At 47.3% G+C, this 20558-nt stretch overlaps 1 long non-coding RNA gene across 1 annotated transcript in view; it reads left to right on the top strand.

Annotated features, from left to right (window-relative positions):
- Nucleotides 1–20218, top strand: part of LOC310753795 — a 537002-nt gene extending 516784 nt beyond the window's left edge. The window contains exons 2-4 of the long non-coding RNA XR_014543456.1: nt 17748–17859; nt 19022–19107; nt 20124–20218. This is a non-coding gene — a long non-coding RNA (uncharacterized lncRNA). The remainder of the gene's footprint in view (nt 1–17747; nt 17860–19021; nt 19108–20123) is intronic.
- The last annotated feature ends 340 nt before the right edge of the window (nt 20219–20558 follow it).

Raw genomic sequence — 20558 nt, forward strand, 5'->3', positions numbered from 1 at the left:
TGGTTCTTGAATTCATGGGCAGGGCTCTTGTGGCCCTCCAAACCCTGCTGTAGTACACAGGAACATAGGAAGCTACCTTATATTGAGGCAGACCATTGACCCATCAAGCTCAGGACTGACTACATGGACTGGCAGCAGCTTTCAGGCAGAGATCATGCCCAGCCCGATCTGCACACACTGGTGACTGAGCCGGGAACCTTCTCCATGCAAAATGGCCGCTCTGCTTTTGCGTTACTGCCCTTAACAAACTGCAACTCCCTTTTGAGAAACTAAAGAATAAAGTGCGAGATTGGCTCCATTATTATCAGATAATGGAGGCATATAATCTGGACAAGAAAATTGGCTTCCAGGTGGAAAAATCAAAATTAGAAACAGAACTGCTAGATCCCAAAACTAAGATACTTTCAACAATGTATAACTTGCTGTTAAAATGGAATACGCAGGATGAAACGGTTAAATCTGCAATGATTAAATGGGCACAAGATGTTGGACATGACATAATGTTTGCTGACTGGGAACAGTTGTGGACCACAGGTATGAAATTCACGGCATGTAATGCCTTAAGAGAGAATATTATGAAAATGATTTATAGGTGGTACATGACCCCGGTCAAGCTTGCGAAAATTTATCATTTGCCTGATAATAAATGTTGGAAATGTAAAGACAATGAAGGCACATTCTTTCACCTTTGGTGGACGTGCCCAAGGATTAAGGCTTTCTGGGAGACGATATATAATGAACTGAAAAAGGTATTTAAATATACCTTCTTGAAGAAACCAGAGGCCTTTCTTCTGGGCATAGTTGACCAATCGGTGTTAAAGAAGGATAGAACTTTCTTTATGTATGCCACAACAGCAGCAAGAATACTTATTGCAAAATATTGGAAGACACAAGATCTACCCACTTTGGAAGAATGGCAGATGATGGTGATGGACTATATGGAATTGGCGGAAATGACCGGCAGGATCCGAGATCAGGGGGAAGAGTCAGTGGAAGAATATTGGAAGAAATTTAAAGATTATTTACAGAGATATTGTAAAATTAATGAACTTTAGAATAATGTTGGATTAAAATTAAGAGGTTTCTAGCTGTAATGGGTTAAAAGAATATGAAAAAAATGGGTTTATAAAAGTAAAATTTTAAGATCACAACAATTTAAGAATAAAGATTTGGGTAGAATAAAGAGGGAAACAAATTGCTGAGTTAATAAATTGAATTGGAATACAAAAAAGAGAGGTATGAGGAGGTCCAAGAAACAAGTAAATGAAAAATAATGTGATGGAAAGATTTTTCTTTTTCTTTTTCTGTTTGTTTTTATTTTTTGTAATGTAAAAATCTTAATAAAAATCTTATAAAAAAAATCACAAACTGCAACTCCCACCCCGATCACTGGAGAAGTTGCCCACATTTGCTATAATCTAATCTAATACATTTCTGCCACTCGGTTTATCTTGCTCTCTACTGGCTGCTCTAGTAGAAACCTTAGTAGTGCAGCTGCAGCAGCAGGGATCGCGGACACTGCACCCTCCTGGTGTTGCTGAAGTGGAACTCTCATGAGCCCCAGTCAGCAAGGCCAATTCTTAGCAATTATGGGAATTTTGGTCTATCAACATTTGGAGAGCACTATGCTGCCTGCTATAAATAAGGCTGATCACCGAAGAATTGATGCTTTTGAATTCTGGTGCTGGAGGAGACTCTTGAGAGTCCCATAGACTGTAAGAAGATCAAACCTCTCCATTCTGAAGGAAATCAGCCCTGAGTGCTCACTGGAAGGACAGATCCTGAAGCTGAGGCTCCAATACTTTGGCCACCTCATGGGAAGAGAAGACTCCCTGGAAAAGACTCTGATGTTGGGAAAGATGGAGGGCACAAGGAGAAGGGGACGACAGAGGACGAGATGGTGGGACCGTGCTCTCGAAGCTACCAGCATGAGTTTGACCAAACTGCGGGAGGCAGTGGAAGACAGGAGGGCCTGGCGTGCTCTGGTCCATGGGGTCATGAAGAGGCGGACACGACTAAACGACTAAACAACAACAAATGCTGCCTACCCTGCGCTACACACAGGCAGGAAAGTTACAGAAACATGACTTAATTTGCTTCTCCAGATAGCGGAGACCAACAAGTTACATCAGCCAAGGCTCTCTCCCTCCAAGCCCTCGAAACGCACTCGTGTTTCATGATTGTCAGCTGCGGCAGACCCTGGTCAGGGGGCAGGAAGCTCATCTGGGCACAGATATCCTTGTAATCCTGGTTTCGGCGCCCAAAGTCTACCACGTGGGCAGCAAGGTGGGAATTGACCAGAAGCTGGTATTGTTGCAGACAAGCCTCACGGCCACACACCCCTTGTTACCCTGCAGGGGCGGAGCAAAGATGGCTGTTAGTGAACAGGCAGGAAAGAGGGGGAAACTGGTTGGCAGAGATTAGAAAAACAGATAGACAGACAGAAAGATCGACGTAGGGAATTCCGCTGTCAGGGTCTACTCCCCATCTTCCCCATGATGCCTGTGCCCACTGTCTCCCTCATCACTTCCTTGATGCGGCTGAGCTGGTCCTTCCTGACAAAGATGAGCACCAGCTGCACCTAGAAGATGCAAGGTACTGGGATGTCTACCAGCTCTGTTCATTGCTTGCTGTCCTGGGCCGGCTGGATGCAGATAGGAGTGGCAGGTGGCACCAATTGGGGATCCCCCAAGGGAAGAAGGCTCAGAGCCAGGGAACTGGTGGGGGGTCGTCCGAGGGAGAAGAGGGAGCAGACTGTGAGCAAGAGGAGGTGTTGGAAACTGAAGAGGCAGGAGGGCAGGAAGATTCTGTGGCAAACAGCAGTCCAGAATCCGAGGCAGAAGTGGAGGCTGGAGGCGGGGGTCAAGAGGCAGAGATCAGGCAGGCTGCTGAAGAAGCCAGGGGGTCTCCCCATCCTGCTGCGATCAGCTCCCCTCCCTGCTGGTCTCCCAGAACACAGAGAAATTAAGAGGAGGGAGCAAAGACAGGCAAGGTGTCAGAGTCTCAGGTTGCTTGGGAAGGACCAGGGGGAGGAGGAGACTTCAGAGAGTGGTGGGAGGGTAGCAACCTTCAGCCTTCACCACTACCTCACTGGGGCAAGACCTGTTGGGAAAGGTTTCTGTGATCACGAGGCCTGCACGGTTTGGGTTTCTTTGAATAAAGAATGTTGGCTTCTTTTGAATAAAACACCACTGACACCAGGTGTTTTTTCTTGCTGACCTCCTCCTCCTCCTCCTCCTCCTCACTCCAGCTCCTGACAGCTGTCTGGCTGCTGAAGAAATGGGTGGGGTTGGACTTACTTTCTTGTACTTGGATTTGGAACGCAAAGCCTTTTCCACAGCTGTCAGCCACTCTTGCTCCTTTGTCGAGTCCAAGTAGAAGAAAGCCTCTGTGCTCAGGTCCAGCTCCTGGAACCGAATGCCCAAGTGCCAAAGAGAAGGATGTGGAACTGCAGGAATAGGACTCCAATCGGAACAGACGTGCTGGTTAAATATGCAAAGACAACCGGAGTGTGCAAGGGCAGGCAAGATCAGGACCAAGAACAAACAAGTAATACCAGCCACTTCTTCCTCAGCTTAGCTATTCTGGGCCCCAAAGGAGCTTTGCTAATGAAAGAAAAAAAGCTTTTTCCTTGTATTTTTTAAGATGTGTCAGCCAGCCTGATATTTAAGCACTATCCCAGTAGCCACAGGCAACCAGAAATTCTTTGAAGGCAAGTGAGTTGGTTGATCTCTCCCTTCTTCCTTCACCTGGCAACCTGGTTTCCAGGCTGGCTTTCCGGGAGCAGAAAACCACCTCTCAGATCTGCTGTGCCAAGCTTGTTTGCTAGAAGATTATCCCGTAACACCCTTGTCCTCTTTGCAAACCTCCTAAATGGCTAGCCTTCTGTGTTTCCATGCTGGCCATGAAGGAATGGGCATTCCCCACTCTGAAAACAGCACAGAAATGCTGTCTAGTAAAGGGGTAAAAAGAGCAAGCTAAACAGCCTCTGTAAAACAGATTGTTTCTATTCATGACAGTAGGAGGGAAGTTATCTGCAAGACTGTATTCAGTACTGTTCGTGCCTGCAAAGCTTTCGGGACAGACATACTCCAACCCTTCCAACCAGTGCCCCCTAACTTCCAGCTGAAACCAGGTACCTTTTTCATACCACAAATGTTCTTCAGTGGTGAACCATGGCATCTCAAATTCCAGGGGAGCCCTGTACGATGCCAAAATTCAGTGCCCCACGCCTCTCAACGTCTATTCAACATCATAGTTGTGGTGTCCCCTGTGGGGCCCGCAAGGCTTCACGCCAGTGTGACCAAACCAGTTGCACTCTCCTAAATCCATCTAAATGCTATGGGGGGGGGGGGAATTGTCCCACTTAAGTTGCACTTTATAGCTCAAGAGGGCCCCTCTGGCAGATAATAATATAGTAGCACAGGGGACGCATCACAGAACAACTTGCAAAGCAAAATGACATGTAATTGGTCCACCACAATTGCAAGATTATTGCATCCTTCAGGAATGGTGTGTCCAGCTCCATCTGAGTCATCATCCAGGCACGCTGTGGAGCTGCATGGATGAGAGATGGGCATCTTCGGCCAGTCAGGGGTGAAGAGCTGGCAAGATGCCCTGTACTGAGCAGAAAAGCAAACTCTTTGGCCTCCGAGATCTCTCCCAACTCTCAGCAGCCCTCACTGTGAGCCATACTAGCGGAATTTTGTCCTGCTTTTGCTGAGCTACAACAGAGGAGCGCACCCCCAGGGGGCAATGATGTGGTAACCCTGGCGAAGCATTGCAGAGCAACTGAGAAAGCAGAATGATGTTTGCGTGGACAGTCCATTAGAAAGCTGCACTATTATTGCATCGATAGCACATTGCAGAATACGGCCCCCCTCCAGGCAAAAACATCCGTCTGGAGGCACAGTAGCTTTCATTTCGGAGGTTGTGGTTTTACATCTTCCTATTTATTTATTTATTTATTCAAAATTATTGATTTATTTCATAAAATTTATACACACCAGATGGTAAGAAACATCAAAGCCGTTTACAGAAAGATAAAACCATAAAATCAGGAAAAACCTACAGTACATTAAACGCTGAAGAAGTGAATACCAGAATAGATCAGAACTCACTCCCAAGGTAAGGGGAAGAGACATGGCTAAGATGGCAGGACAGCTTACTCTATGGTGTTAACCCCTTCATGCACTAATTAGACTAATTAGGTTATATGAGACTGGTTATCCCACACAACATGCTCTCACGCAACCCATGCCCTCCAACTGAAAACCCATTTCCTGGACAATATCAACATTGTGTTTTGTGCCTGTGAACTGCACAGTGAATATTTTTATTAGAAAAGAAAACAGCCCGGTGTTTCAGCTTCTCAGAGTTGTTTTATTCAGTGCGCTGCTACAGCTTGTCACACCCAAATCCTCCAAAGGAATCTGCCAAAGTGCTTTTCCAGGCAAAAGGGGGCAGAGGGAGAGAAACCAAGAACCTCAAATTCACTAGACCAGGGATGGGGAATTGTGTGGCCCTCTAGATGTTGTTGGATTCCATCACCCCTGACCGTCGGCCATGCTGGCTGAGGCAGAAGGCCATTGGATCTGGCAATATCTGGGAGCCCACAAGATTCCCAGCCTTCGCCCTACACAAACAACCAGGCACTCAGCTGTGAGGCATGCCTCTTACCGGAGGGAGGGTCACTCCAGAGGCAGCTGTGGCATGAGGGTGCTGGATCATGCCTTTTTTGGCACACCTGAGGATTAAAGAGGACCCCCTAGGAAGCATGCTTGGAGATCTTCCTTACCAGGTGGCTCTCTGGCAAAAGCAGAACAGTACTAACGGCCATATGGAACCACACCTCAAAGCTGGATCAGACTTCCCAGATCCTGTAGCCTACATCAGGAGGAAGACTGGGGCAGAGGGGCCTAGAGTGGGAGTCAGAGCTGCTCTTAGGGCTGCATGTCTGAAGCATGGGCAGAAATCTTTGGGTGTGAGGTTGCATGGGGCTGTCTCTTTGTGTTTTGCTGGTGCCAAGCCGCCAGCCAGCCACAGGCAGGCAACCAACTGGCTTCAGGGGCAAGCTCCTTTGCAAATCCAGTCTGATTTCACCGAATGCAATGGCAGAGTGACCATTCGGCCCGTGTTCTGCTTCACTGTGAAATGGCGTGTGTTCCTCAACCCAGAGAACCTCTCGTTCAACGTCAAGCTGGTCTAAGGAAGAAAAGCATAAGAGTTAGTCTTGAATCCCCCCACACATGTGCTTGGAGATGCCTGCACACCGCACATGTAAAGCACATCTCCTCCCACCCACACCCAAAAAGTCCTGGGAACAATGGTTTGTTAAGGGTGCTGGGAATCGTAGCACTGTGAAAGGAAAACTAAGGTTCTTAGGATGCTTTGGAGGGGTGGAATGTTGAATACACAGCAGCCACATGGACGGACACACACACACACACACACAACCCAGCATAGCTTCAACTTTTAGCACAAAAAGTCTTCAGCTAGATGTCATGCAACCCTTCGGCAGGGGCAACTTATCATTTTATTGATTTTCCATAACAAACAATTAAAAAGGCGGACAATCTTGCAAAGGAGTGTTGCCATTTAAACTGCTGGTGTGACGTAGGAACCCGAACAAAGAGAAGGAACCAACTACCCAGAGTCTGCTTCCGATTGCCCGTGTTCTCCACCTCCCTCTATCCTAATCAGCCGCAAACAAGAGTTCAGATTTGAAACCCTTGTTATCACCTCATTCCCTTCAATTAGCCAGCTGCTCTGGCAGATGACATCAGTTCCTTCCCGCTCCCAATATTCCTGCTCCTAGCCTGGTTAGCCATAGCCCGGAAGCTGAATCTCAGGGGAACGCCTTTGGACTGAGAAGGGCTCATCTTTTCTGGGCCTCTTCTCCCCCTCAGGAAGGGGTGCTTGGCTCCTGGCCTGTGAAATGCGCTCAAAATGTAAAGATGCCTTCTTTCCAGGGAGCCAAGGGAGAAGGGGGAAATTTGTTATACCCCCAAACCTTCCCACGTCAGAGATGCAGGAGTTGCATCACCTCCAACTTCCTGAGGGATGAAGCAGCTACGAAAAACGAAACATCCCACCTGGGCACGGTTTCTGAGAGAGCAACAGCAGAAGACCCAGACTCTGGCAAGATGAGCATTTGCCCAGTGGATTCTGGCCGGTCCATGAGGGCAGACAAGGGATGGCTGAGGTGGCCGCCAGCCCCTTCCCACTCCATCTCAGATACAGAACGCATTTGCTCAGCCACTCCTTGGCTCTGGCGCCACCTACTGTTGGCCTCCTTGCCTTCCACCCTCCCAGTCCCAATGAGCACCATTCACCCCTGGTCCAGAGGCGCAGAGCAGTAGTTAGGTGATCTTGCGCCCCGGCAGAACCATCCAGATTGTGCCCCCAGCCACGGACAAGTTAGCTCTTCTTTCTGCCTCTCCTCCACCCCCTCACCCACCCATTCAATTCACCCTGGAAGTACAAGTATTGAAAAGTAAAATGTTAGAGGTTTCCCCTCCCCCGCCCATAGCAATATAATTGGATTCAGCTAGCTGGTCAGTCTACTTTCGGTTTCACTCCTGGCTCCTTGTTAAATTAATACTGCATCAGAAAGCTCCCAAGCAGATATCCAAAGTTCTTTGGCATTTCTGCAGTTGTTAATGAGATGTTTCTTCTAGTCCAGGGGAGTCTTTTGATCTTCTTCCAGGAAAGCAAGAGTGCAATTTTTTTAGTCTCCCTTGCTTTCCTGGTGACCTTCAGCTTAAAGACAAACTGCTCTGGAGTGAGAAAAACCCATCACACTCAAAAAGCCCAGCTGGAGGGACCTGGAAGTGTGCAGGGAAGAGCAATTTTGTAGTGGCTTTGTTGCACAGGAGCACCAAGTTCACTAACTGGCTGATTCAGATTGAATCCCAGGCAAAAAGATTGCAATGGTGTGTGTTTCAGCCAGCCATCCGGCTGCTGCAACTATTCCCTGGGTGCCACCACACTGTCCTGTCTGTGTGTTTGGAAGGGAATGGGAGCTATGCTCCCCCCGGAGACACTCCACTCCTTCTTCCTTAGCTGTGTTGCTCAACAGTTGAGGCAACCTTCACAGTTCTGGGATGCTGATGCCAAAGACCTGGAAGTGTGCTGTCAATATATTTACAGTGCAGGGGTTCACCCGGAGGAGACGACCACTTGTTTGTTTTGCGTTCATGTCTTGCTTACCCAAAACTTACAACAGTGGTTAGACTCTACTAAGAAAATGGTCAGAGTGCTTTAATCCATTCTCATTGGAAAAGCTGAAGTTCTCGGCTGGACCTGAATCCCTTCCACAAAATACTGACAGTCTGGAAACACCCTGGGTGCAAACATGTTTTACTGGGGAAAGGATCTTTGCCTCTTCCTCCTTCCTAACCTGCAGTAGTGCCCTGGCAAATCACAAAGTGCAGGCTCCCTTCATGGTACTCACAGCCACACCGCTTTTAAGATTATACAAATTTGATATATCAACAACAAATAAACACAATAAGGCTATAATGATACAATCTGAATCATTAGGGGTGCATTGCAGCAGTCATTGCAAATCTCCTGAGTCGCCTTTCAGCCAGAAGCTCTGCAGCACAGGTGGTTCTGATGATTCCCCTGTAAGGAAGGCTTACAATGTAGGAGGCTTTGGGGCTTTGCGAGAGGGGGGAAAGTGGGGACATCATAGAAGTATGCATGATGTGGGAAATGTGCAGAGCGATGTTTTCTCCCTCAGTATCAGAACCTGGAACTGGGGCTGAACCCGGGATCTGCACGCCAAGGCTGGAGTGCCAGCTGGCCACGTTGGGCGCCTGCCTGGAGAGTGGAAGCCGGGGGTTGGAGGGACATCGTGCTGCTCCTGGCAACCCCCACCCACCCCGACGTCCTCCTCCGCCTGAATCCCCCTTCCCCTGGGACGCACTTCCCATCCTGGAGCGGCTGGGGTGAGAGCGCTCCCCACCCCCCTTTCCAGACTCTCCTCGTTCTTCTTCTTCATGCCTCGGGTGTTTTCCTGAGTGTATCTTCAGAACAACCCTCTGTGAGGGAGGCTAAGCTGGCCCAAGGACTGGCCCAAGGTAGCTCAGCCAAGTCGCCAAGGCCAGCATTTAAGATCGCGCACCCTTTCCCCTCAGATGAGAAAGCCGGGATGAGTCATGCTAGCAGCCTGTGGCCTTGATGGGCTTTGAGGCAGCCCAGCCCCCTTGTCTGCAAGCAGGCTGCCTCCGGGGAGGACCAGCACTTTTCTGACGGGACAGAAGCGCACGACTTCCCCCTCCCACTTGCCGCCCGCCCCAGTCTTTCTCCGGCAGCTCAGTTTAGCGGCTCATCCCAGGCGGGAATTCGGGTGGCGCTGCTTGCAGAAGGAGAAGTGGCTGGTACTAGCGGAACCTCCCATCTCAGGTAGGACTTCCGGGATCCAGACAAACGTTTTACCAAAAAGTATGGCTTGACTACTGATTTCCCATTTAAAGGATGGCAAAAAGACCGAAGTTTGGAGGACAGGTGAAAAAACCCACAAATTACATTTAAAGTTCTGCGAGATGCAAAGGAAAGCTAGCGTTTTAAACTTGCATTTTACAGCTTGTCGCTTGGTGCGGTTAACGGAATGGGGATATTGAGAAAGAAGAGACTTGGAATTAGAAGGTTAGGATTTCAGGGTTAGATGGCTTGGATATTTGTGGTAGATCAAGTCAGAGTAAATGCGCACCTTGAGAACCACTGTATTAGACGTGCGTGGCGTATTAAGAATCTGAAAATAGATATAAAGTTAGTTTATACACAAAGACTCTATTTTGGGTTTCACCAGAAGACACTTTTTATAGACAAAAGGCTGACGGATAAAGAGAAATGGTTAATCTATTGAGAGTTCTTAAAGTGGAAACGGGGAGATTGTAAAATTTAAACAAGGGGTTTCTCTTTTACACTTAATAAAAGAGGGTTGGGGTGTTGTTTATGGGTTCTTTTTCCGGGGGGGGGGGGTTGCTGTTGCTGATGTTAATTTTTTATCTCTTTAGTTTGGATTATATGATTTACGTGGAATCTTATTATTTATGTGGATTTTGTTTCAATTTTGTTGTGTACTTTTTGATATTTTGTTCATTGTTTACGACTAGTTTTGTTATGTTTGCAGTTATGGAATATTTTTTTTTTTTTGTAAGCTGCCTTGCACATGGTTTGAAATTTGGAAAGGCAACATACAAATAAATGATTGATTGATTGATTGAGAGATTCTAGTTGGAAATGAAGACTTGGGGTATGGAAGAGTGGAAGACGGGTTTTGAGATATAATTGTGCACATCATGTGATATCAAAAATGTAGAAACTTTTGTTGAAATCCTAAATGGAAGAGGAACAGATTAAAAAGTGCATGATTAAAGAGGCATGATTTTCTCTTTTTTTGGTTATATTGTACAGTTGGAATAGTGGTAACATATGTGGACTAAAGAGTTAAAATAATAATTGAGTTATGACTTAAAATAGACTTTTAAATATATATATATTTAAGTATTGCTGGTATCTAACTCCCGAGAAGTTATTTAGAATACATGAAAACATACCAAATATTTGTTGGAAATGTCAAGAAGATGAAGGGACATTTTCTCGTGCTTGGTGGACATGTGAAATACAAATACATACATTGTTTTTGAAGGTTCCTATTCAACTGTTGGGACTTGTTGTTGTTGTTTAGTCGTTTAGTCGTGTCCGACTCTTCGTGACCCCATGGACCAGAGCACGCCAGGCACTTCTGTCTTCCACTGCCTCCCGCAGTTTGGTCAGACTCATGTTTGTAGCTTCAAAGACACTATCCAACCATCTCGTCCTCTGTCGTCCCCTTCTCCTTGTGCCCTCCATCTTTCCCAACATCAGGGTCTTTTCCAGGGAGTCTTCTCTTCTCATGAGGTGGCCAAAGTATTGGAGCCTCAGCTTCACGATCTGTCCTTCCAGTGAGCACTCAGGGCTGATTTCCTTAAGAATGGATAGGTTTGATCTTCTTGCAGTCCATGGGACTCTCAAGAGTCTCCTCCAGCACCATAATTCAAAAGCATCAATTCTTCGACGATCAGCCTTCTTGATGGTCCAGCTCTCACTTCCATGCATCACTACTGGGAAAACCATAGCTTTTACTATACGGACCTTTGTTGGCAAGGTGATGTCTCTACTTTTTAAGATGCTGTCTAGGTTGATCATTGCTTTCCTCCCAAGAAGCAGGCGTCTCTTAATTTCGTGGCTGCTGTCACCATCTGCAGTGATCATGGAGCCCAAGAAAGTAAAATCTCTCACTGCCTCCATTTCTTCTCCTTCTATTTGCCAGGAGGTGATGGGACCAGTAGCCATGATCTTCGTTTTTTTGATGTTGAGCTTCAGACCATATTTTGCGCTCTCCTCTTTTACCCTCAATAAAAGGTTCTTTAATTCCTCCTCACTTTCTGCCATCAAGGTTGTGTCATCTGCATATCTGAGGTTGTTGATATTTCTTCCAGCAATCTTAATTCCGGCTAAGGATTCATCCAGCCCAGCCTTTCGCATGATGAATTCTGCATATAAGTTAAATAACCAGGGAGACAATATACAGCCTTGTCGTACTCCTTTCCCAATTTTGAACCAATCAGTTGTTCCATATCCAGTTCTAACTGTAGCTTCTTGTCCCACATAGAGATTTCTCAGGAGACAGATGAGGTGATCAGGCACTCCCATTTCTTTAAGAACTTGCCATAGTTTGCTGTGGTCGACACAGTCAAAGGCTTTTGCATAGTCAATGAAGCAGAAGTAGATGTCTTTCTGGAACTCTCTGGCTTTCTCCATAATCCAGCGCATGTTTGCAATTTGGTCTCTGGTTCCTCTGCCTCTTCTAAATCCAGCTTGCACTTCTGGGAGTTCTCGGTCCACATACTGCTTGAGCCTTCCTTGTAGAATTTTAAGCATAACCTTGCTAGCGTGTGAAATGAGTGCAATTGTGCGGTAGTTGGAGCATTCTTTAGCACTGCCCTTCTTTGGGATTGGGATGTAGACTGATCTTCTCCAATCCTCTGGCCACTGCTGAGTTTTCCAAACTTGCTGGCATATTGAGTGTAGCACCTTAACAGCATCATCTTTTAAAATTTTAAATAGTTCAGCTGGAATACCATCACTTCCACTGGCCTTGTTATTTGCAGTGCTTTCTAAGGCCCATTTGACTTCACTCTCCAGGATGTCTGGCTCAAGGTCAGCAACCCCACTACCTGGGGTGTACGAGGCATCCATTTCTTTCTGGTATAATTCCTCTGTGTATTCTTGCCACCTCTTCTTGATGTCTTCTGCTTCTGTTAGGTCCTTACCACTTTTGTCCTTTATTATGGCAATCTTTGAATGAAATGTTCCTTTCATATCTCCAATTTTCTTGAACAGATCTCTGGTTCTTCCCATTCTGTTGTTTTCCTCTATTTCTTTGCATTGCTCATTTAAGAAGGCCTTCTTATCTCTCCTTGCTATTTTTTGGAAATCTGCATTCAATTTCCTGTATCTTTCTCTATCTCCCTCGCATTTTGCTTGCCTTCTCTCCCCCGCTATTTGTAAGGCCTCATTGGACAGCCACTTTGCTTTCTTGCATTTCCTTTTCATTGGGATGGTTTTCGTTGCTGCCTCCTGTATAATGTTGCGAGCCTCCATCCATAGTTCTTCAGGCACTCTGTCTAGCAAATCTAAATCCTTAAACCTGTTCCTCACTTCCACTGTGTATTCATAAGGGATTTGATTTAGATTGTATCTTACCGGCCCAGTGGTTTTTCCTACTTTCTTCAGTTTAAGCTTGAATTTTGCTATAAGAAGCTGATGATCCGAGCCACAGTCAGCTCCAGGTCTTGTTTTTGCTGACTGTATTGAGCTTCTCCATCTTTGGCTGCAGAGAATATAATCAATCTGATTTCGATGCTGCCCATCTGGTGATGTCCACGTGTAGAGTCGTCTCTTGTGTTGTTGGAAAAGCGTGTTTGTGATGACCAGCTTGTTCTCTTGACAGAACTCTATTAGCCTTTGCCCTGCTTCATTTTGCTCTCCAAGGCCAAACTTGCCCGTTGTTCCTTTTATCTCTTGATTCCCTACTTTAGCATTCCAATCCCCTATAAGTTGGGACTTACCGATATACAAAAAGCCTTTCCTGACTATAGCGCTGCAGCAGCTCCCAGCCAAGTGCTAGGAAATGTTCCCCAGTAGATGGCATGCTAGGAGGTCCTGCACCACTGGGTTTTTCAGGCATTCAGAGAAATTGTGGATTTTAGGACTTAGAAATGGGTCAGCAGCTTCATTTGGCAATGCCAGAAAAGACTGCCCCTTCAAATTCTGTTTCTAACGCGTATAATAATTTAATAATTATATTTTTTAATTTATTTCTACCCGGCCCATCTGGCTGGGTTTCCCTAGCCACTCTGGGCGGCTTCCAGCAAAAGATTAAAAATACATTAAAACATCAGTCATTAACAGCATCCCTAAACAGGGCAGCCTTCAGATGTCTTCTAAATGTCATATACTTGTTTATTTCTTTGGCATCTGGTGGGAGGGCGTTCCACAGGGCGGGTGCCACTACTGAGAAGCCCTCTGCCTGGTTCCCTGTAACTTCACTTCTCGCAATGAGGGAACCACCAGAAGACCCTCAGCGCTGGACCTCAGTGTCCGGCTTGACCGATGGGGCTGTATTGAAGCACAATAGGGGGTGGCGTAGGGACTTTGCGCAGGTGATTGATGGTCAAGAAAAGGCAACCTTTGTGCTGTTTTATGTCAGGAGTTGGGAATTCTAGAAGTAGTATTCCTTTTTGCACGTTCTTACTTCCTGTACTGCTTGAATGGAAGAGGAAAACTTCACTTCCTAATTAATTATGTTAAGCGAGGCAAATGTTAGGTCAGGAAGCTCAGCGCAGTATACCTGAAGGAGCATCTCCACCCCCATCCTTCAGCCCGAAGGTCCTCCTCCGAGGGTCTTCTGGTGGTTCCCTCCCCGCGAGAAGCGAGGTTGCAGGGAACCAGGCAGAGGGAGGGCCTTCTCGGTGGTGGCAGCCTCTCTGTGGAACGCCCTCCCTACAGGTGACAAGGAGATGAGCAACTATCAAACCTCTGGAAGGCAGCCCTTTATAGCGAGGCTTTGAATGTTTGTTGTTTTAATATGTGTTGGAAGCCGCTCAGAGAGGCTGGGGAAACCCAGTGAGGTGGGTGGGGTACAAATAACACAATTACATTTATAGCCCCCATTTCCTGCAAGGAGGTCAAGTTGGTGTGCAGAGTTCTCTCCCCCCCCATTTTATCCTCACAACAACCCTTTGAGGTAGGTTAGGCTGAGCGTGAGTGCCTGGCCCAGGGTCACCCAGTGAGCTTCAGGGCTGAGTTTGAATGCCTGCCCCCAGCATTCCTCCTCTGCAAGGCCTGCCTCCTCCCATGACAAAGTCTGCTCACACACTCTCAAGCCCCCATGGATGGCTGAGGCAGGTAAGGTTGTGTGTGTTGGAGGAGGGCAGGAGCAGGCAAGGTGAGCCATGCCCCCAAAGGAGGCAGCTGCAGCAGCCCCCTCCTCCTGCTGCCCTCCAGGAAGAGGGCGGGGAGGGACCAGCCCCCAGGAAGGACATGTTTGCCTCCCTCGGCAGTGCTCAGAACAAGAGGGGAATGAGGCCACCCAGGCCCTCTGGAGCACAGAAGGGCTCACCATCCTTGACTTTCCCCCTTCAACTTCCTTTTTACCCAATCCCTCATTTTGAGGAAGTCTCCTCTTTTGAAGTCAAATGTGACTGTTCTGGATTTCCTTAGCAATTGTCCACTTCCATACTGTGTATGTTGAATTTGATAGCACTGTGGTCACTGTTCCCATTTGATTCAACCACACCTACATCTTGTCAGTTGAGAGCATCAGGCAGAGCACCCAGCACCTACCGAATCCTTTTTTTATTCCAGCAGGTCTTTTTAACGGAAGTCTGATGTCATCAATGTTAACTTTTTCTGCAATGTATTTCTCGTGTGTCACTTCAGAGATGATTATAGTCAAGTGGTGTATAAGCTGTTTAAATAGTAAATGGTTGAATGCAATTTTAAAAATAATAATTGTATAACAAGGGGGAAAGCATACTTGTATCTGACCATATCTTAATGGGCGCAGACTTTGATAAATAGCATCCTAGCCATAGGCTAATTTTGTGGAGTTTAAAGCTAAGCATACAAGTTCTCAAAGCATGCTTTGAAATCCATATGAACTCTAGTATGCTGTCGGGGGAAGAGGGAGGGGGAAGAGGAAGGATGTGGTTGGCTGAAATGAAGTCCGATCCTGTACAGATCAATCACTAGTGGAAGCGCCAACAGAAACCTGTACAGATTCCACACGATCATGAGGAAGCCTGAATCTGGGCAGGACCTTGTCTCTTTGCCTGTCATTTGTGGCTGCTCCACCCAGGTCTGAGACGCCTTCCGGAGTGAAACAGTGATCGGGGGGCGGGGGAGGCAAGAGGATGGAGCCGTGTAAACCCCTCCACGGGTACTTTGAAAACAGACTCCTTTTGTCTGGATCTTCCCCGCACAAAGATGGGTCTGTATGCATTTTGAGCAGAGGAGGAGGGTCTGTGGAACTGCCCACCACTGCGGTGTACTGTTCCCAGGATAGGTAAAGATCATTCAACAGTTTTCAAATTGAAAAACGGTGTTTCATTTTGAGATCCTTCGTAACACCATCCAGTTCATTTAACCACAACCTACGACCCTTGAGGTTTTTACTGAAGCAAAAGGATTGATTCCATCCCTGCATCAAACAGCTGTGATTGGAGGATCGTCTGTTTCATAGCAGCTCCTGTGCCCCTTCCCTCTGCTGCATTTGGCATGAAATTGCCGGTGATTTCCCCAGGAGTAAAAAGGCCTACCTACTCTGGGCTTATTCTTGGGAATTACTTTGCAACAAAGAAGAAAGCTTTTCGTCTTCTGTTTCTTTTCATTTTTATGTTTTCAAAATGCTTGATATCTGACGCTGATTTCTGTATATTGTGTTTTCTTTGTTTTTCAAGCTTTCATAAAAAATAGCCTTTGAAACCAGCTGGTACAGTGGTCAGAAGACTTGCCTTCGTGTCCACAGAATGGAGAAGAAAAGTTCGCCCAACGAATCCCTGGGTGCGACCCCAGAGACCTCCGGCTCCCACCTGGCTGGGCCTTCTCATTTCCAGCTCACTTTGATGCCCTCTGTTCCCAGAGATACCACTGGAAGAGCTGCTTCCCTTAGCCAGGAAGAGTCGGGGTCCCAGCAGCCTTCCCAGCAGGCCTCCCACATTTCCTCCTCCTTGGGCAGTGCTCCATTGCAGGTCCCCGAGCAGCTTGCCGAAGAAAGGCCCCATGGCACTGGCCAAAGTGCTTCCCTCCCATCTCTGGATGAGGTTTCTTCTTCCCAGTGCACCACCCAGGGAATGGGCCACCAGTGTGCAGCGACGTTCTCTAGCTTGCAGTCTGGGAGTAGGAAAAGTATGATCAGCTTTGAGGGCATCTCCTTTGGGAGTGCTCTCCAGGGGACCCAGGCTGTTTCCTCTACCTCTAAGTCTCCAGAGGGGTCTGTCCCAGCTCCGAGCACAGCTGATCTGGCTAAAGGCGGCCAGGGGCAAGGCCAGGTAAGTCCAGATTGAGAGGTAGGGAAAGGGCTTTGAGGCTGCAATGCCCTCCTTGAGTCTCTCCAGCTGCTTTGGACAACTGCCCCCATCCCTGACCCCTGGCCATACCGCCTGGGCCTGGTGAGAGATGGAGCCCGGAACACCTGGAGTGCACCAGGCTGGGGAAGGATGTCGTGAGGTGGAAGGCAAAAGGAAGGCAGACAGCCCATCCCGGGGTCGGTCCTTTTCCTCCTTCTAGCTTAATGGCTCACCTGAGCCGCCATCCTTTAAACTGGGGAAGCAGCAGCGGCTCATCAGAACTCACAAGTTAGGAAGTCCTATGTTATAGTCCCCATCTTCTTGTTATGTCCTCTTGGTGGGGAGAATCGTGCCGTTTTCCTGTGGGTGGGCAGCCAGCCAGCAGCAGGCTGGCAGGTGGGCCCAGGGAAATGGCTTTGTTGGGGGAGCCTCAGAACTCGTCCTCTGCATGTTTGTTCCCTGTTGCCCCAAAGTGGGAACTGTCTTGCAATTCAGGCTTGTGGCACACAGGTAGAGAAGGGGAGCCGTTTGTCTCTTCAGATGCCTGGGAGAAGGGAGCAGTGGGTGGGGGCAGCCTCTGCTCCCCTTCTAGAAAGGAGGCCTTTGCCAACATGGGTGCAATTCTGCTCCATGTGGGGAAAGTGTTTATCCATCATGGACTTGGGGGGATGCTGCTGCCAGCCAATATGGGCTTTGAAGGATATTTTTTTACTGTAGGCCTGTTTATTCTGCTGCATTTCAATGTTTGCCTATTTTCTGACCTAGTTGTAAAGTACCTTGAGATTCCCACATAATAGGTTGCAGGTAAATACTCTAAAAATAAGAACTCCCCCCCACCATTATGTCACAAAGTCAATTGACACAGAGCCTAAAATAATGCCAACGAGCTCTTCTACCTGGAAGTGCAACATCAGCCCTTCAACACATCAGCATGAGGTGCAGTTGTCACACGGCTACGACTCATAAGCCATGAATGCAGGTCTGAATAGTGCTCCTTTGGAAACCCCCACCCTCCATGCAGAAAAAGAGCATCTGCCCCTGAAATCCTTTCCGTATAAAGTGTATGAATGACAGGCAGCTAAAAAACTGTCTCCTCGGCTATTTGGCTCATGTGTCTCATAGAACAAACTCCGTGGACGAAAACAGCCTTGCCAGGAATGTGAGCCGACTTTAATCCAGCCTGCCCTGAAATATCTCAGAAGTGAAGCAGGAGAAAGAGGCCCAGTTTATGGCGGTGAGCTGACTTGGTTTTGAGTAGGAGGGTGTGCGCTGCAGAGGACTGGTCTGCTTATGTGAATAGGCTGGACTACAAAATCTCTGGCTGCTCTTATAATCTTTTCCTGCAAGGCTGCAGTTAGGTTAGTGAGTGGCAGGCTATTGCCTATCTTGTGTATCAGCAGCACTGTAGAGTCAGGCCAGATGGCAAATCCTGATAGTTGGGGTCGGGATGCATATGGAATGGGTTGGAGAAAGAGGGGTGGCCATTTCCAATCTACCAGGAAGCATTTTTTCTGCTGGAGAAACAGCTTGCACCAGCAGAGGGAGGCAGCACTCCACAGAAAACCTCTCTGTCATACAAGCAGTCCTCTACAAGGAGATCATTGGGCTGGGAGGTTCTGGAAGTGACCATATTCCAGATGAGGGGGAGCATGAAGCCAGGCTCTGGGCTTTCGTTTCGTGTTGGAATGGAGATGTAAAATCACTTCTTTTGTATTCAGGTCAGGACAACAGATCCACACCTGGGAGCTTGTCAAAAGTTAAAAGTTAAAAATGTAAAAGTCAAAAGTTAAAAATGTAAAGGCTAATGGAATTCTATTTAAAAATCAAAAGTCGCTATGGTGGTTCAAGTTATAGTGTCAGACAAAAGACAAGATGGAAAAGAAAAGATAAGGAACAGAGAAAAAAGATAGAGAGAAAAAGAAGAAAGAAAGAAAAAGAAAACACAAAAAATCCTGCTGAAAATAGTCTGTTTTTTCAGAAAAGAGAAGGAAAAGAAAAAAACCATTGTAATAAGTAAATAGAAAAAGGGGGGAGTGGGGATGGAATAGTGGATATATATATATAGAATTCTTTAATGAGAAATTAAAAAAAAAACTTTTAAAACTTTTTTTGAGTGATAGCAGCTCTTTTGGCTGAGGTGTGGCATGCAGCTGAAACAGTATTTAAGGAAACTCAAACATTCCGTGTGAATCTCCAGGAGCTTGAAGAGAAACTCCAGGCGTTGCCAGCAACACTCCAGGATCCGCAAGCCAGAGGTATTTTTGAGAATCCTGTCTTCAGAAATTCCGGGGACATGGCCCTCCCAGTGTTAAGGTGGGGAGGTGGGGCTGCGCATTTGCAGATAAGAGTCAAAAGTTAAAAATGTAAAGGCTAATGGAATTCTATTTAAAAATCAGGTCAGGACAACAGATCCAAACCTGGGAGCTTGATGGCAGCTGAAGGGATCCACGGTGATCCAGGACAAGCTGCACTTGCTGCTCAGGTAAGGCCAGAAGGAGGCTTACCAGGCGTCCCCAGTTGCCAGGGACAATCCCCGGATTCAGCAATCTGTCCCCGGCAGAAATTTGTCCCTGGAATGTCCCCGGATTTACGCCTGGGGACTTCCTGCGCTGCAACATGGCTGACGCCATGGCAGCAAGCAGCATCAGAGGTCCCGACTACATCCGGGGACATTAATTAAATCCGGGGACATTCCAGCCAGTTCCAGCCAGCCAATCCGCTGGCTGGGGGGGGTGCCCCGACCTTGGTGTAGCCGCCGCTGAGAAGAGGGAGAGCCCGACTCGAGAGAGCACACCCAGAGGAAGGTATGTCTGCTTTAACGCCTCATTGCTGAGCAAAAAACAGCGTTCTTGGCCGTTCCTGTGGCGTACACCCCTCCCCCCTTTTCTCCAGCTGGACGGCTTGTCTTTGGGGCGTTGAGGCAAAGCACAGCAGAGGGGATCCCTTGTCCCCCCCCCACTTTGTGGGAGAGCTTGCTTGCAGATAGGGATAGCGTGCGGTTGGAGAGCCTTTTATTTGTAATTGCTCTGGTTGCTTAGAAGGGTAGTTGGCGGCTGAAGTGAATCAAGTCAACTTTAATCGTTTAACCTGCCAGAAAAAGGGCCAGTTTAAAACAGCGGCTGTCTAGTTCACAGAGTTCCTGAACAAGCATGCATGGAAACACCGGTTTCTATAAGAACTGAAATGTGCTTCATTTGCAACTAAGTAGAGCCTCTCTGCTAATGCAGAGCACAATCCACAGCTTCAGGCAAGGCCATTTATATACCCAGAATCCAGAGCAGCCTTTTCTCATACTCCTCTGAAGTACCACCACTGCAACACCAGCGCTTGGCCTTCTGGCACCTGCAGGCTAGGGAAAGAGCTCTTTAGCACCCTGGGGTGGAGCTCCTTCTCAGCAAAAGCACTGTCTGCTCATTCCCAACTTCTTCAGCCAGTGCCTCTGTGCCTTATGTAAATGTCTGGAGTAAATGTCTAGCAGGAAGTGCCTGTCCTCTCCAGGATGTTGAAATACTGAAGAAGGCGCCCAATAGCCCTAAGACGGGGGCGGAAACAGTACTTAATGATGATCAAGCATTGCCTATGAAGGTCCAGGAGCTTGAAGAAAAACTCCAGCCGTTGTCAGGAATACTCCAGGAGCCGCAAGGAAGAGGTATTTTTGAGAATCCTGTCTTCACAAATTCCGGGGACATGGCCCTCCCAGTGTTAAGGTGGGGAGGTGGGGTTGGGAGTTTGCAGATAAGAGTCCAAAGTTAAAAATGTAAAGGCTAATGGAATTCTATTTAAAAATCAAAAGTCGCTGTGGTGATTCAAGTTATAGTGTGAGACAAAAGACAAGATGGAAAAGAAAAGAAAAGGAAAAGAGAAAAGAGATAGAGAGAAAAAGAAGAAAGGAAGAAAAAGAAAACACAAAAAATCCTACTGAAAATGGTTGGT

Source organism: Podarcis filfolensis, assembly GCF_964270895.1.
Source record: "Podarcis filfolensis genome assembly, chromosome: W".
In the NCBI taxonomy this organism is placed as follows: Eukaryota; Metazoa; Chordata; class Lepidosauria; order Squamata; family Lacertidae; genus Podarcis; species Podarcis filfolensis.